Below are 15,098 nucleotides of genomic sequence, written 5' to 3'. Positions count from 1 at the left end.
CCTCTGATACAGCTCTTTCTTAAACTTTAGTTAGTCTCATTGATTCTTAAATGTTAACTTCACAGAGATCTTCCTTAATCCCCTTGGCCAGGACACCCTGCTATTTTTCACAGCAGCCTGTCCATACTACATAATTCTTTTCTCAGCATGAAATGGCCTTTTTTGTTTGTTTCTGCTTAATTTAGTATTATCTTAAATTTCATCACGCCATAAATTTCATGAGGGCAGAGACTATGTTTATTTTGCTAATCACTTAAAGTCCAGCATACACTAAACAGTCCATAAATATTTGTTGAATGTGAATAAATGAATTATAACTTCCCACATTTTTATTTCAATTATTTTTTTGGGTGAGGAGAAGGCTGTTCTTATCTAAGAATCTAATAGGTTACATGACCTGAGTGACTCCTCCATATATTTATACATAGATTGCTCCTCAAGAATTGATTTCAGGGACTTTTCTACGAAGAGAAAATCAATCAAGATTTTAGTAAATAAATTGATCTAGGAATACTGACGCATTATCTAAAATAGCAACTTTTCTATAGCTGTTACTTACACGCATTGTACGATCAAATAAGCTTTACATAGAATTTTTGGTCAATGATCCACACGCTAAAAAGGCCTTTGCTGTAAAAATCTCAAAAACCTAAAACCCACTGTTTTAACACTGGTCTGAAATTGTACCTACATCTTCCCTTTAAGGCAAGAATTGAAAATTTTGAATTTAAATGGACAAATCATCTGGTAGACCGGGCCATGGATCCAGGAAGTTTAAGTTTGGATGGCAAGGTAAGAAGCAGGTCAGGAAACAGGGCAATGTCCATGGGCCACTTCCAGGTGAGGTCGACCTCACCTCTTTGGGGCCAAGAGAAACCAGGAGCAAGAAGTGGTTCTACAATAGATATAGGAAGTGTAGGTAGTAAACTCAGTGAGGACATAGTCCATGTCTAATTTCTTTCTGTACTTCCAGCTCCCAATATAGGGCCTGACATGTAGTAGGTACTCGGTAAATGCTCCCTGAACTTATAGAGAAAGGAAAGCAGGTAATAAAAGAAGATAAACAGATCATTAAATGCAAATTTTACCTATATTTACAATATTACTACTGGCCATCATGCCTAAGACACACAGTCTAGAGAATTGGATTATTCCCTAACACAAGACTATCATATTGAAAGAAATGCCTTGATCTGTTTATCTTGTACAACATAGTGCAGGGACTGAGGAGGATTATGGAGGCTTGTTTTGTTCTCCAGAACAATTACCTCAGTTGTAAAATGAGGTACTTTGCAGTAAAGTTGATTGTTCTACTGTAGTGGTTAGTAGACTAACACAGGAAGAATTTAAGTTTCTTATATGTGATAGCCAAAATTTTTCTTACATTAGAGAAGTGGATATATATTCTTAGTTAAGACCGGTGCTCCATTTTCAGAAAAACTTAATGAGTTTTCAAATCCCTGTTCATTAGTTACACCAGTACCAGTTGCCACTGAATTGATACCAAATCATAGCAACCTGATGTATATCAGAGTAGAACAGTGCTCCACAGGGTTTTCAATGGCCTTTCTTCCAAGGCACCTCTGTGCGGACTTAGACCTTCAACCTTTGGTTAGCAGCTAAGTGCATTAACTGTTTTGCACTACCGAGGGACTCCTCACCGATTATATACACTTAGAATTGATAACGGTAAACACTAACTCTTAAAAAAGGCAACTGCAAAATCATTCCTGAAAAAATGGCTTTTTAAAATCAGATTTATAAGTAATTCACTTTCAGTTATCCTCTGAAATATATCGTTTAATAGCTGTATTTTTCTTAAACATGACACTGAAAGTACAGGCAACAAAAGACAAAATAAATCAATGGGATCTCATCACAATTAAAAACTTCTGTACATCACAAGGCTTTATAAAGAAAGTGAAAAGACAACTTACAGACTGGGAGAAAATTTGGGGGCCTTAGATAAATGTCTGATATTTAGAACATATAAAGAACTCCTACAACTTAATAACGAAAAGACAAACAATCCAATTGAAAAGTGGATGGACACCTGAATAGACATTTCACCAAAGAGTATAAAAAATGGTCAACAGTCACATAAAAAAATGTTCATCATCATTAGCCTATTAGGGAGATGCAAATCTAAACCACAGTGAGACACCACTTCATCTCCACTAAACCAAGAAAACCAAACCCATTGCTGTTGAGTCCATTCCAACTCATAGCAACCCAACAGGACAGAGTAGAACTGCCCCATAGAGTAGATGGCTAGAATTAAACAAACAAAAGATGGAAAATACAAATGTTCCAATGGTGTGGAGAAATTGGAAACCTCATCTAATGCTGGTAGGAATAGCAAAATGGTACAGCCACTGTGTCAAACAGTTTGGCACTTGTTCAAAAAGTTAAACATAGAGCTACCATATAACTCAGCAATTCCACTATAAGGCATATACTCAAGAGATCTAAAAGTAGCGATACAGTCAGACATAAGTACACCAGTGTTCACTGTGGCATTATTTACTATAGTCAAAAGGTAGAAACAACCCAAATGCCCATCAACAGATGAATGGATGAAAAAAACATGGTATATACATACAATGGAATATTATTCTGCCACAAAGAGAAAAGTTCTGACACATGCCACAACACGAACCATGAAAATGTTATGCTGAGTGAAATAAGTCAAATGCAAAAGCACAAATACTGTATGATCTCACGAATATGAAATATCTAATATAGGCAAATATATAGAGAACAGAGTTTAATAGTGGCTTTTTTTTATCAGTGGCAGGAAAGAGAGAGGAAGGGGGAAAATCAGTGTTTCTTTTTATGGTGACAGAAAATTTGGCAGTGGATACTGGTGATAGTTGTACAACTTGATTGATGGAACTGGCCTCATTGAATTGTACATACAAAAATGTTGAATGAGTAAATGCTGTGTTCCTTATATTTTATAAGAATTTGGTGGTTGTCAGGTGCTGTTAAGTCAGTTTTGACTCATAGCAACCTTATCTACAACAGAACAAAACACTGCTCAGTCCTGCTGGGTCCTCATGATAGTTGTTATGCTTGAGCCCACTGCTGCAGCCACCCGGTCAGTCCATCTCATTGAGGGCCTTCCTCTTCTTCACTGACCCTCTGCTTTACCAAGCGTGATGTCCTTCTCCAGGGACTGATCCCTCCTGATAACATGTCCAAAGTATGTGAGACGAAGTCTCGTCATTCTCGCTTCCAAGGATCATTCTGGCTATACTTCTTCCAAGACAGGTTTGTTCATTCTTTTGGCAGTTTATGGTATATTCAGCATTATTCACCAACACCATACATAACTCAAGGTATCAATTCTTTTTCGGCCTTCCTTATTCATTGCTCAGCTTTCACATGCATATGAGGCAACCAAAAACACCATGGCTTGGGACAGGTGCACCTTAGTCCTTTAGAGTGACATCTTTGCTTTTTAACACTTTAAAGAGGTCTTTTGCAGCAGATTTGCCCAATGCAATGCAATGCAATGGGTCCTTTGATTTCCTGACTTCTGCTTCCATGGGTGTGGACTGTGGATCCAAGCAAAATGAAACTCTTAACAACTTGAATCTTTTCTCTGTTTTTCATGATGTTGCTTATTGGTCCAGTTGTGAGGATTTTTGTTTTCTTTGTGTTGAGGTATAAAACATGCTGAAGGCTGTAGTCTTTGATCTTCATCAGTAAGTGCTTCCAGTTCTCTTCACTTTCAGCAAGCAAGGTTGTGTCGTCTCTATAATGCAGGTCGTTGATGAGTCTTCCTCCAATCCTGATACCCCGTTCTTATAGTCCAGGTTCTTGGATTATTTGTTCAGCATATAGACTGAATAAGTATGGTGAAAGGATACAGCCCTGATGCACACCTTTCCTGACTTTAAGCCAGGCAATACGCCCTTCTTTTGTACAAATTACTGCCTCTTGATCTGTGTACAGGTTCCTCATGAGCACACTTAAGTGTTCTGGAATTTCAGTTCTTCACAATGTTATCCATAATTTGTTATGATCCACACAGTCGAATGCCTTTGCACAGTCAATAAAACAGGTAAACATCTTTCTGGTATCCTCTGCTTTCAGCCAGGATCCATCTGACTTCAGCAATGATAACCCTCATTCCACGTCCTCTTCTGAAGCTGGCTTGAATTTCTGGCAGTTCCCTGTTGATGTACTGCTGCAATTGCTTTTAAATGATCTTCAGCAAAATTTTACTTGCATATGATATTAATAATATTGTTCAATAATTTCTGTAATTGGTTGGATAATCTTCCTTTAGAATAAACATAAATATGGCTCTCTTTCTGTTGGCTGGCCAGGTAGCTGTCGTCCAAAATTCTTGGCATAGACGAGTGAGCACTTCCAGTGCTACATCTTTTGGTGAAATATTTCAGTTGGCATTCCATCAATTTCTGGAGCCTTGTTTTTCACTAATGTCTTCAGTGTAGCTTGGGATTCTTCCTTCAGTACCACCAGTTCCTGGTTATATGCTACCTGCTGAAATGGCTGAATGTCGGCCAGTTCTTTTTGGTATAGTGACTCTGTGTATTCTTTCCATCATCTTTTGATGTTTTCTGTGTCTTTCAGTACTTTGCCTATAAAATCCTTCACTACTGCAGCTCAAGGCTGAATGTTTTCTTCAGTTCTTTGAGCTTAAGAAATGCCAAGTGTGTTCTTCCCTTTTGGTTTTCTAACTCCAGGTCTCTACACATGTCGTTATAATACTTTACTCTGTCTTCTCGAGCTGCCCTTTGAAATCTTCTGTTCAGCTCTTCTACTTCATCATTTCTCCTGTTCACTTTAGCTACTGGAAGTTCAAAAGCAAGTTTCGAAGTCTCTCCTCACATCCATTTTGGTCTTTTCTTTCTTTCCTGTCTTTTTAATGACCTCTTACTTTCTTTATGTATGATGCCCTTGATGTCATTCTACAACTTGTTTTGTCTTCAGTCATTAGTTTTCAGTATGTCAAATCTTTTCTTGATATGGTCTCCAAATTCAGCTGGAATATACTCAGGGTCATATTTTGGTTCTCATGGACTTGTTTTAATTTTCTTCAGCTTCAACTTGAGCTTGCAAATGAACAATTGACGGTCTGTTCCACAGTCAGCCCCTGGCCTTGTTCTGAGTGATGATATTCAGCTTTTCTATCATCTCTTTCCACAGATGTAGTCAATTTGATTCCTGTGTATTCCATCCGGTGAGGTCCACATGCATAGTCACCGTTGATGTTGTTGAAAAAAGATATTTTCAATGAAGAAGTCATTAGGCTTGCAAAATTCTATCATGCAATCTCTGGCATCATTTCTGTCACCAAGGCTGTATTTTCTAACTACTGATCCTTCTTCATTTCCAACTTTCACACTGCAATCACCAGTAATTATCAATGCATCCTGATCTCATGCTCGATCAATTTCAGATTGCAGAAGCTGGTAAAAATCTTCAATTTCTTCATCTTGGCCTTAGTAGTTGGTGTGTAAATTTGAATAATAGTCGTATTAACTGGTCTTCCTTGTAGGTGTGTGGATATTATCCTATCACTGACAACGTTGTACTTCAGGATAGATCTTGAAATGTTCTTTTTGACAATGAATGCAATGCCATTCCTCTTCGAGTTGTCATTCCCAGCGTAGTAGACTACATGATTGTCCGATTCAAAATGGCCAATACCGGTCTAGCTTATTAATGCCTAGGATAGTGATATTTATGCATTCTATTTCATTTTTGATGATTTCCAATTTTCCTAGACCCATACTTTGTACATTCCAGGTTCCAATTATTAATGGATGTTTACAACTGTTTATTTTCATTTTGAGTCATGCCACACCAGCAAATGAAGGTTCTGAAATCTTGACTCCACCCATGTCACTAAGGTCAATTCCACTTTGAGGAGGCAGCTCTTCCCCAGTTGTCTTTTGAGTTTCTTTCCACATGAAGGGTTCATCTTTCAGCACTATATGAGATCTTTCAGCACTATATGAGACAGTGTTCTGCTGCTGTTCATAAGATTTTCACTGGCTAATTCTTTTCAGAAGTAGACTACCAGGTTTCTCTTCCTCGTCTATCTTTGTCTGGAAGCTCAGCTGAAACCTGTCTGCCATGGGTCACCCTGTTGGTATTTGAATACTGATGGCATAGCTCCCAGGATCACAGCAACATGCAAGCCCCCACAACGTGACAAACTGACAAATGCATGGGGGTTATAAGAATAAAAAAAGAAAAAAAAAAAAAACAGTCATATTGGAGGCTGTTCATACTTTTTTAAATAATATTTTATTGAGCTTTAGGTCAAAGTTTACACAGCAAATTAGGTTCCCCTTTCACACATTTTATATTGTTCTGTGGCATTGGTTACAATTTTTACAATGTGTCAGCATTCTCATTATTTCCATTATGTTGGTTCTGTTTCTATTGATTTAGTTTCCCCTCCCTGCCAGCCTTCTCATTTTTGTTTGTGGGTAAATGTTGACCTTTTGGTTTCATATAGTTAATTGTTTAAGGGAGTACATTACTCAAAGGTGAAATAGTTTACTTTATAAGGCAACCTATTATTTGACTAAAAGGCGACCTTCAGAAATATCTTCAATTACAAGTTCTAAGATTATTTTGGGATAGTCTCAAGGGATTTTACTAGTCTCTATCAGTCTTTTATTTATTTATTTATTTATTTTAATCAGTCTAGTAGATCTGGTCTTTTTTTAGAAATTTGAGTTTTGGTCTACATTTTTCTCTCACTCTATCTAGGACCTTCTATTGTGTCCCTTGTCAGAATGGTAAGTAGTGGTAGCCAGGCACCATATAGTTCTTCTCCTCTCAGGTTAGAAGAAGCTGTGGTTTGTGTGGGCTATTACTCCTGTGGATTAGTTTCTTCTTTAAGCTTTTGATTTCCTTCATTCTCTTTTGCTCCATAAAAGTAGAGACCAATAGTTGTATTTTAGATGGCTACTTGCAAGTTTTTAAGACCCTAGATCCTATTCACCAAACTAGGATGTAGAATATTATCTTTGTGAACTATGTTATGCCAATTGATAAGTTGTCTCCCAAGACTATCCAGTAAACGATTTTTGCGATTTGTTTGGGTATGTCTAGGAAGTCTCCTTAACTGTGGCCGCTATGTGGTTTGTTATATATGTGGACATATATGTAGCACACACAAATGTGTATATGCATATGTCTACAGTTACACCTATACATGCACATGCATTTACTCACATATGCTTTTCTATACACACATATGTATCCATATCTATCTACATAAAAAACCAAAACCAAACCCAGTGCTGTCAAGTCGATTCTGACTCAAAGCGACCCTATAGGACAGAATGGAACTGTCCCATAGAGTTTCCAAGGAGCACCAGGTGGATTCGAACTGCCCAGCATTTGGTTAGCAGCTGTTGCACTTAACCACTATGCCACCAGGGTTTCCATCTATCTACGTAACCACTCATATAGTTTTGGGTTTTTACTATTGTTGCAAAATTGTATATGTTATAGCATTTACTGAAATTGTCCCTTTTTCTCATGTAGTTCTTAGTGTCTTTATTTACCTTGGTCGAGTTGTGCTGACATCTCCCATATTTGGTCTTGCCTTTCCTATCACCAGAAGTAACAATTGTCTGCTATCTAGAAAGTGATTCCTCCTCCCTCTCCCATCCATCCCTGGTAACCATCAAAGGACTTTGCTTTCTGTGTGTATATGTATTCTTGACTTTTTATAATAGTGGGACCATACAATACTTGTCTTTTTTGCGATGGACTTATTTCACTCAGCATAATGTTCTCCAGATTCATCCATGTTATGTTTCATGGACTTCTCATTATTCTTTATAGTTGTATATTATTCCATTGTGTCTATGTACCACAATTTGTTTATTCAGTCATCTGTTGATGGGCGCTTAGGCTATTTCCATCTTTTTGATATTGTGAATAATACTGCAGTGAACATAGGTGAGCACATATGTTCATAATTTGTTATTGGTCTGTTTTTTGCATTGTTGATATATTCAACTTTATGAAGAAATATGTGTATTTCCCATGGTTTTAGATAAAGACCCACGATGAATGAAAGTTGGCCTTGGGAGATCACAGTCGTGTCTGTACCTAAAATGTGGATTCCACCCAGAAGGGAAGGACTCAGTATTAATAAACTCAAAAATACCCACACATGTTGCCATTAAGTTGATTCTGACTCATAGTGACCCTATAAGACACATCAGAACTGCCTCATAGGGTTTCTAAGGCTGTAAATCTTTATGGATGCAGACTGCCACATCTTTCTCCCACAGAGCAGCTGGTAGGTTCAAACTGCTGGCCTTTTTGTTAGCAGCAAAAGGCTTAACCACTGCTCCACCAGGGCTCCTCTCAGTGTTAATAGGCTGTATAAATATTAACTAAAAAATAAGATGGCATCATGAGCTCTATGAGAATTATTCTGACTAGGTTATCATAACAGGACCTGAAACCGTTTTCCAATTTTTCCACTCTTCCTGCAATACATCCCTGTGGCAGAGACAGTTGGATTGCCTCCCAAACATTCCTTCTCTCCTTCTTTCTTATTAATAGAAACCCAGTTTTCCACTGGTCACTTTACTTATAACAAAGACTTTATTTCCAAGCTTCCTTTGTAGCTGGACGTGGCCCTATGAGAAAGTTCAGCTGAGTAAAATTTACACATAAGAGTTTTGCAGGACTCCTGTGATGGCTGCTTAAAGGAACCGGCACAACTGGGTTTTTGGGTTTACTGCAATTTTGCTATCTCCCACTTCCTCCTTTTGCTGACCTGGAACCCAGACATGATGGCTGGAACTTCAACAGTCATCTTGGACGATGAAGTGACCTTGAAGATGGAAGCAAACACTATGGATAGTGGATCATAAAGATCCAATCTGTGTCACTGATGATATGTGGAGGTATGATTTTACCTCTGGACTACCTGCTTCTGTTTTTTTAAATGTAGGAGAAAAACTATCTTGTTTAAGCTAGTGTCTTTTTTTTTTTAACCTGTTATGTAAACAGGATACAGTATTAATAGATATACTCCCACCAAAAATGTAAGATTGCAAATATAATACAAAGAAATAAATATAGACAGGGCCTAGTATAAGGTGTTAATACATTTAAGTCCATCTAATATCCCCTGTATACACAGAAAAATATAAAGAATGCTATTATTTCACTATGTGATTTAGAAAGCCTGTAACTGCAGGCACCTTTATTAAAAAAAAAAATTTTATGTATATAACAGTAGTTGATCTAAACTTCTACATAAAACCTAAGAAGAAAAGAGTCAATGACTTCTTTTCGGTCATAAAACATTTTCATGATGAAGTCATTTCAGTAGCATTGTACTTTCCACCTAGGAGGGCTGATTGAATTTTCTCACTCTGATGTTGACTTGATAGACCAAGAAAACGATGTTACTAATTTTCCCTTTACCTTAGTGGCACCATATTTTGAGGTAAATTTTCAGAATCAAAGTTGGCTAATACACATCTAAAAAAAAAAAAAAAAAATCCTATTTGTATAATACTCAACTGAATTAAGGAAAACAATTTTACTCTCTGAACACTGCAGTAAATTCAAAACAAGAAAAATGAAGCACTATAGTAGGTCCAGTGCTGAACTATTGAAACTTTTTTTCCCTGAGCTACTGCCTTTTATTCATTCATTTATTCAATCAAGTATATACTGAATAGCAGAATATATATTATTTCTGTAAAGAGAAATAAAATATTTACTTAAAAATAAAGACTAGGAAACATAACAAGTGACTATTTCAGAAACAAGTATGCTTTATAAACCAGTATTATGTAATGTATAAAGTGAGGAAACCAGAATTTAATAGAAAACTCCAATTATGAGATAAACTTATTTATACATTATAGAAGCGAATCACTTGAGTCAGGAGACACGTGTTTCACAACTGACTTTGTTACTGACTAGCTGTATGATCCTGGACCAGTCACAACTGGTTTGAGTCTAAGGTACTTCAGATGATTTTACGGTTTTCTTCCAGTTCTATGATACTCTGATTCTGTCTAACATAATCAATAAAAATTACCCAAGAGGTAAACAAAATAGTAAGAAGGTAGGTCAAATGCTTACTGGAAGAATAAGCAACACTTTAATCTTTTTTTTTTCCTTTTGTCCTTGTTTTTTTCCTTCTCTTTCTCCTGACTTTATCTTCTTCCCTCTCCCTTCCCCTCTGTCTCTTCCTCCTCCCTCTCCCTGTTTGCCTTTAATTTCCTTCTACAGCACCACTTTACTACCTTTCTCCATTCTACTCTGCTTACAAAATAGGGCAGTTGATTATACATATAGAAGCAGTGGTTAATACTCAAAGCTAGCTAGGTTTCCAACCCATGGGACTCTTGAAACATTTATCTCTATTCTTTTGGAACTATTTTATGGAAGTAATATTGTTTTATGAATCATGTATTTAGTAGATTTGATATTGGGGGAAAGCTTTAATATCTTTGGGTTTTTAGAAGGAGGGCTTTCATAATGGTTTGATTACTTGACTAAGCTTAATTACTCATTATCTAAAGTCTAACAACAACAAAAGTCTTATTAATGCAGAGATACAGCTACTAATCTTACAGGTTTTTTAATCTATTACTCAGTCCTTCATTCATTCCCTATTTACTATTTTGTACAGCCACTGGCTAATGAGAAGACATATCAAATCTAAAATCTCTTTTCTTGATTGCAAGGACATTTGATATTTCAGGGGATAAGTAGATAAAAAAAAAATAGCAAAGCACACACATACACACAACCACTTGAAAAACTTGACAGTCTTCTTGTAATATTAACAAAGTCCTCTTGCAAACAATTAGATTAAAAATATCACTGAGAATCTCCTTTCAAGTGGCGTGAAAATGGGGTTCACATTTGAAGATTTCTGTCCATTAGCATTATCACAGTCCTACGATTCCATAATGTATTACACGTATAGGCCAAAATTTAATCTACAGTTAATGCTACACAAGAACCACCTGAACTTAGAGAAGAGCACACAGTAGGTACTTGTTAACGTGTTTCTTCAAATAGATACTGTTTAACTCTTTTCCAATGATAGAAATTTAAAAAAAGAAGAAGAAGAAAGACCTCTGGCTCTATCAAACCCATTAACAACCCATTCTATCAAGGAAGATACAAATTATTCTGAATCTCCTAACGAAGTTTAACTTTCTTAAATCATCGCTAATTCTGACAGATTATACAACCGAATAGAAGCCCTAACATTGTCAGATAGGAACTGATGAGCTTGAAGTACTTGGTGTGCACAGTTCCTTCGCCCTCAGATGGTCTGGCTTCACGCACGTGTGAGCCTGGCCACTGCAACATCTGTCCACAAATCTTGTGAGGGTTACCCATGGGCATGGTCTCCTTAAGGACATCTCAACCCTGAGGACCAGAAGGCCTAATGCTGGCAGTCAGCATTCTTAGTACTTCCCTGCAGTTACATTCTCTGTGACCTCTCTGTCAGAGGACAAGAAATGCCAATTTATGAGCTGTCAGTGGGATCTGGGTGGCAGGAACAGATGCCACCATCACTTCCTATTTAGTCAGTAGAGTAGTGCCATGGGGAAATGACTCTGGGCAGTGTGAATCAGCCAGCCCAAATGAAAAAAAAAATTAAAAATGAAAGAGCCTGTTTATCCTATTATAAGCCTCCTGCTAAATTGCCTAGGTTAGAAGGTAATGAATATGAAAATCTAATCCTAGGTCATTACTGGCTATCTTCATTCTGCAGATGCCCCCAGAAGTGGGGTAAGAGGGGGAAGTAGTTAGAGATCTTAGCATAATCTCTAAGTGAATTTATAAACAAATTATCTATCTTTCTGTCCATTTATCAGGAACCATAGATAAATGGTTTTGTAGTCCCCTTTGCTGGGCCATCAGCATTTATTTGCATATCTATGGGTTTATAATTGCAGGCTCTTATAGTATGTAATTAGCACAGTCTGGCCTTTGGTGATCTTTCTTTCCTCTGAACTCCATTAGCACTTGCTATTTGTTCTGCTTCCTTGGCATTTTCAATAGCTAACACACAATGTTGATAGCCTGCTTCATCCACACCCTGTTCTAGGGAAAAAAACCCTGTTTGCTCCACATGACACCAACACAACTCAGTTCTCTCCCTAGCCAAATCTGATTGGACCATTAGACCAGGTTTGGTCCCTGATCTCAGAACCATGATCTGTGTGTTACAACTCAAAAATGGACTAGACCAATTGGATTATTCTATGAAATGTGAATAAAAGGGCAGAAAAAGCAATTTTCAGCTGGTAGCGTAAGAGAAAGATGTAGACATGCAGAGCGTAGCTGTAGTTGTGTCTGCTAATTATAGAGAACCAGAGTGAAGCTCCATCAAGTTTTGTTGCTACAGTGTTCACAATTGCCTTGAATCTAGAATAACAGTGTGTGTTCATTCTTTAGGGGTCCTAGTACGGCTCATGTTATTGAATTCCCCTGACGGTTCCCATACGACATTAATTATACAGTGGAAATCAACTGTCACCTCCCACCTTGTTCCCTTACTGGAGTTTAGGTCAGATCTCTCTTGCTTGTAATCAATAGAGTAAAAATGCAACAGGAAGTTTATACTGTCCCTTTCAGATCATCTCAACTAGACTATGCCACTCAAAGACAGGGAACCAGCCTTGGACTTTTATGCAATCCTATAGACCAATGCTGGACTGATCCTGGTTTAAAAATCTTGATATTTTTTTCCTTATGGCTTTTTTGCATTAATTTTATTTTCTAAAATATTGCATTAATTTTTTTTTATCTTCATTACTGAGTTTTTTTGTTCCTTCCCTCCTTAAATTTTGCATTTGATATGAGTGCCTTACTCACCTCACCCTAGTCCCAGACCTATGCCAGAGGCAACAAATGTTTAAGACAATGATAATGACTGTGATAGCAAAAACTTTTGATTAGTATAATACTTGAAGATACAAGGTGAAAGGAATATGACTGCTTACAGAGGTAAAAGTAAGAGTGGTTCACACTTTGAGTATTCACTTGACTCTCCAGCAAAGTCCCTGATCTCAAAGCCCTCATTCAGACTGTCTTGGGCTGGGTCATCACTTCATTACACTGTCGTATTTGGTTTACAGGGCCCTTTCTTTCTCTAGACTATTAACTCCTAGAGGACCAGGACCAAATCCCATTTGTCTCTTTGTTTCCCTGAATGCAAGAAGGTTTGAACAAAGCACAGTCATGGGAAATGAGAAATCTGTCACAGAAATAGCAATCAGTACTTTTTATTATCTCTTCCTGAACCAGATCTAAAAGAAAGAGGGTGAAATTTTGCAGTGGAAGGAATTTGGATTATAGACTTGTATACCTCTGAGTATAAACCCCTATGACATACAGGCTGATATGGATAAATGAGTAAACCATTCTGATTCCCTAACCATCCTGCTGTGACTTCCTTGAATTCCCTAATGAAAAGGCAGCATCTAACCTCATGCCCTCCATTAGCAGGACACAGAACCAAGCTACATTTACCATGGCAGCTTAGTTGCAGAGGACTTGCATGCCTAAGCATCTAGTAAATGCCTGGTATAATTTTAGGAAAATGGCTTTTTAATTTTAAAATGATGCCTTATGCTCCTCTTCACAAATAATACGCTGTTCATTGGGTCAATAATTTAAAGATGTAAGCATTGTTGTTAGGTGCTGTCGAGTCAGTTCCAACTCATAGCGATCCTAGTACAACAGAATGAAACACTGCCCGGTCCTGTGTTATTCTCAAAATCATTGTTATACCTGAGCCCGTTGTTGAAGCCCCTGTGTCAACACATCTCATTGAGGATCTTCCTCTTTTTTGCTGACCCTCTAATTTACCAAGCATGATATCCTTCTCTAGGGATTGGTCCCTCCTGATAACATGTCCAAAGTAAGTGAGATGAAGTAAGCATAGTAGGATTGAATTCCAGGCCTGTGCTAATAGTTCTTAAGGGCAGAATTTTGGAAATTTCTAGAAGTAGTTGAGAGATAAAAGACAATATAAGAGCAAGTTGTGAATTATGTGGCTCAGCATGCGAAATGACATTATAATGATCAAGGATTAAGGAAGAAGCTGACTTCTCTTGCACTGAACTGTAAGCAGAAATGTGTTGGCCACTAGGAGAAGTTATGATAAGGGCCTTAAAACATGATATGGAACCCTGGTGGCACAGTGGTTGAGAGCTTCACTGCTAACCAAAAGGTCAACAGTTTGATCCACCAGCTGCTCGATGGAAACCCTATGGGGCAGTTCTACTCTGTCCTATGGAGTCACTATGAGTCGGAATCAACTTGATGGCAACGAGTTTGGTTTTTTGTTGTTGTTGTTTAAAGCATGATATAGTGAGAACTGGGAGAGGAGTTGTTCTAGATGATTTATAAGGACAGCTTCCATCCCCTTAATTCTAAGCACATTCAGATTGGGACCCCCAAACTCTCACTGGAGCCCTTGGAGTAGAGGCCCTTTCCATGACACTCACTTAACTTCTCCAAAACTTAGCTTCTTCATTTACAGAGCTGTAATAATAAGTCTGTATATCAACAAAGTCGTAAACTGTAAAATCATATACAGAGGTAAGTTATTACTAAGCAGCACGATGAGCACAAAGAATCAGACTTAGGTTTGGATTCTAGCTCTTCTGTATTCTATCTTGTGTGATCTGTTACTGCTTACCCTCTCTGAGCCTTGCATCGTCATCTGTAAAGTGGAGATAAAATATTAGCCTGAGGGTGATGTGAGAAACAGGGAGAATGCAGTAAAGCACTTAGCTCAGTGCCTGGGACTCACTGTGGGCTCATCAAACGGCAGTCATTTCTACCCTGATTATTACTCTCAGGCCCTCAAGCTCAGGGCTGCACAGCTGCTGAGAATGCTGCTCCCCTCTCTGAGAACACACAGAAAACACACCCTTCACCCACTCACTCAGAATCAGGCAGTTCACACATTAACACTTTTATATTATGTGAATTCTCCACAAGAAGGCTGAAGAAAGGAAGTAACAATCAGTGATTTTGTTTTACGACATGTGCTGCAAAATGGTGTCTTCTCAAGACTCATTTTT

At 37.8% G+C, this 15,098-nt stretch overlaps 1 protein-coding gene and 1 long non-coding RNA gene across 18 annotated transcripts in view; one reads left to right on the top strand and one right to left on the bottom strand.

The window, feature by feature from the left end:
• DLG2 (discs large MAGUK scaffold protein 2) overlaps positions 1-15,098 on the bottom strand; it is a 2,175,949-nt gene that overhangs the window by 486,253 nt on the left and 1,674,598 nt on the right. The window lies entirely within an intron of this gene.
• Positions 1-15,098, top strand: part of LOC126079782 (uncharacterized) — a 262,037-nt gene that overhangs the window by 207,660 nt on the left and 39,279 nt on the right. The gene's annotated exons all lie outside the window — the stretch shown is intronic.

This window comes from Elephas maximus, chromosome 7, assembly GCF_024166365.1.
Source record: "Elephas maximus indicus isolate mEleMax1 chromosome 7, mEleMax1 primary haplotype, whole genome shotgun sequence".
NCBI lineage: Eukaryota > Metazoa > Chordata > Mammalia > Proboscidea > Elephantidae > Elephas > Elephas maximus.
Note: the sequence above shows the minus strand (reverse complement) of the source record. Positions and strands in the feature narration are given on the sequence as shown.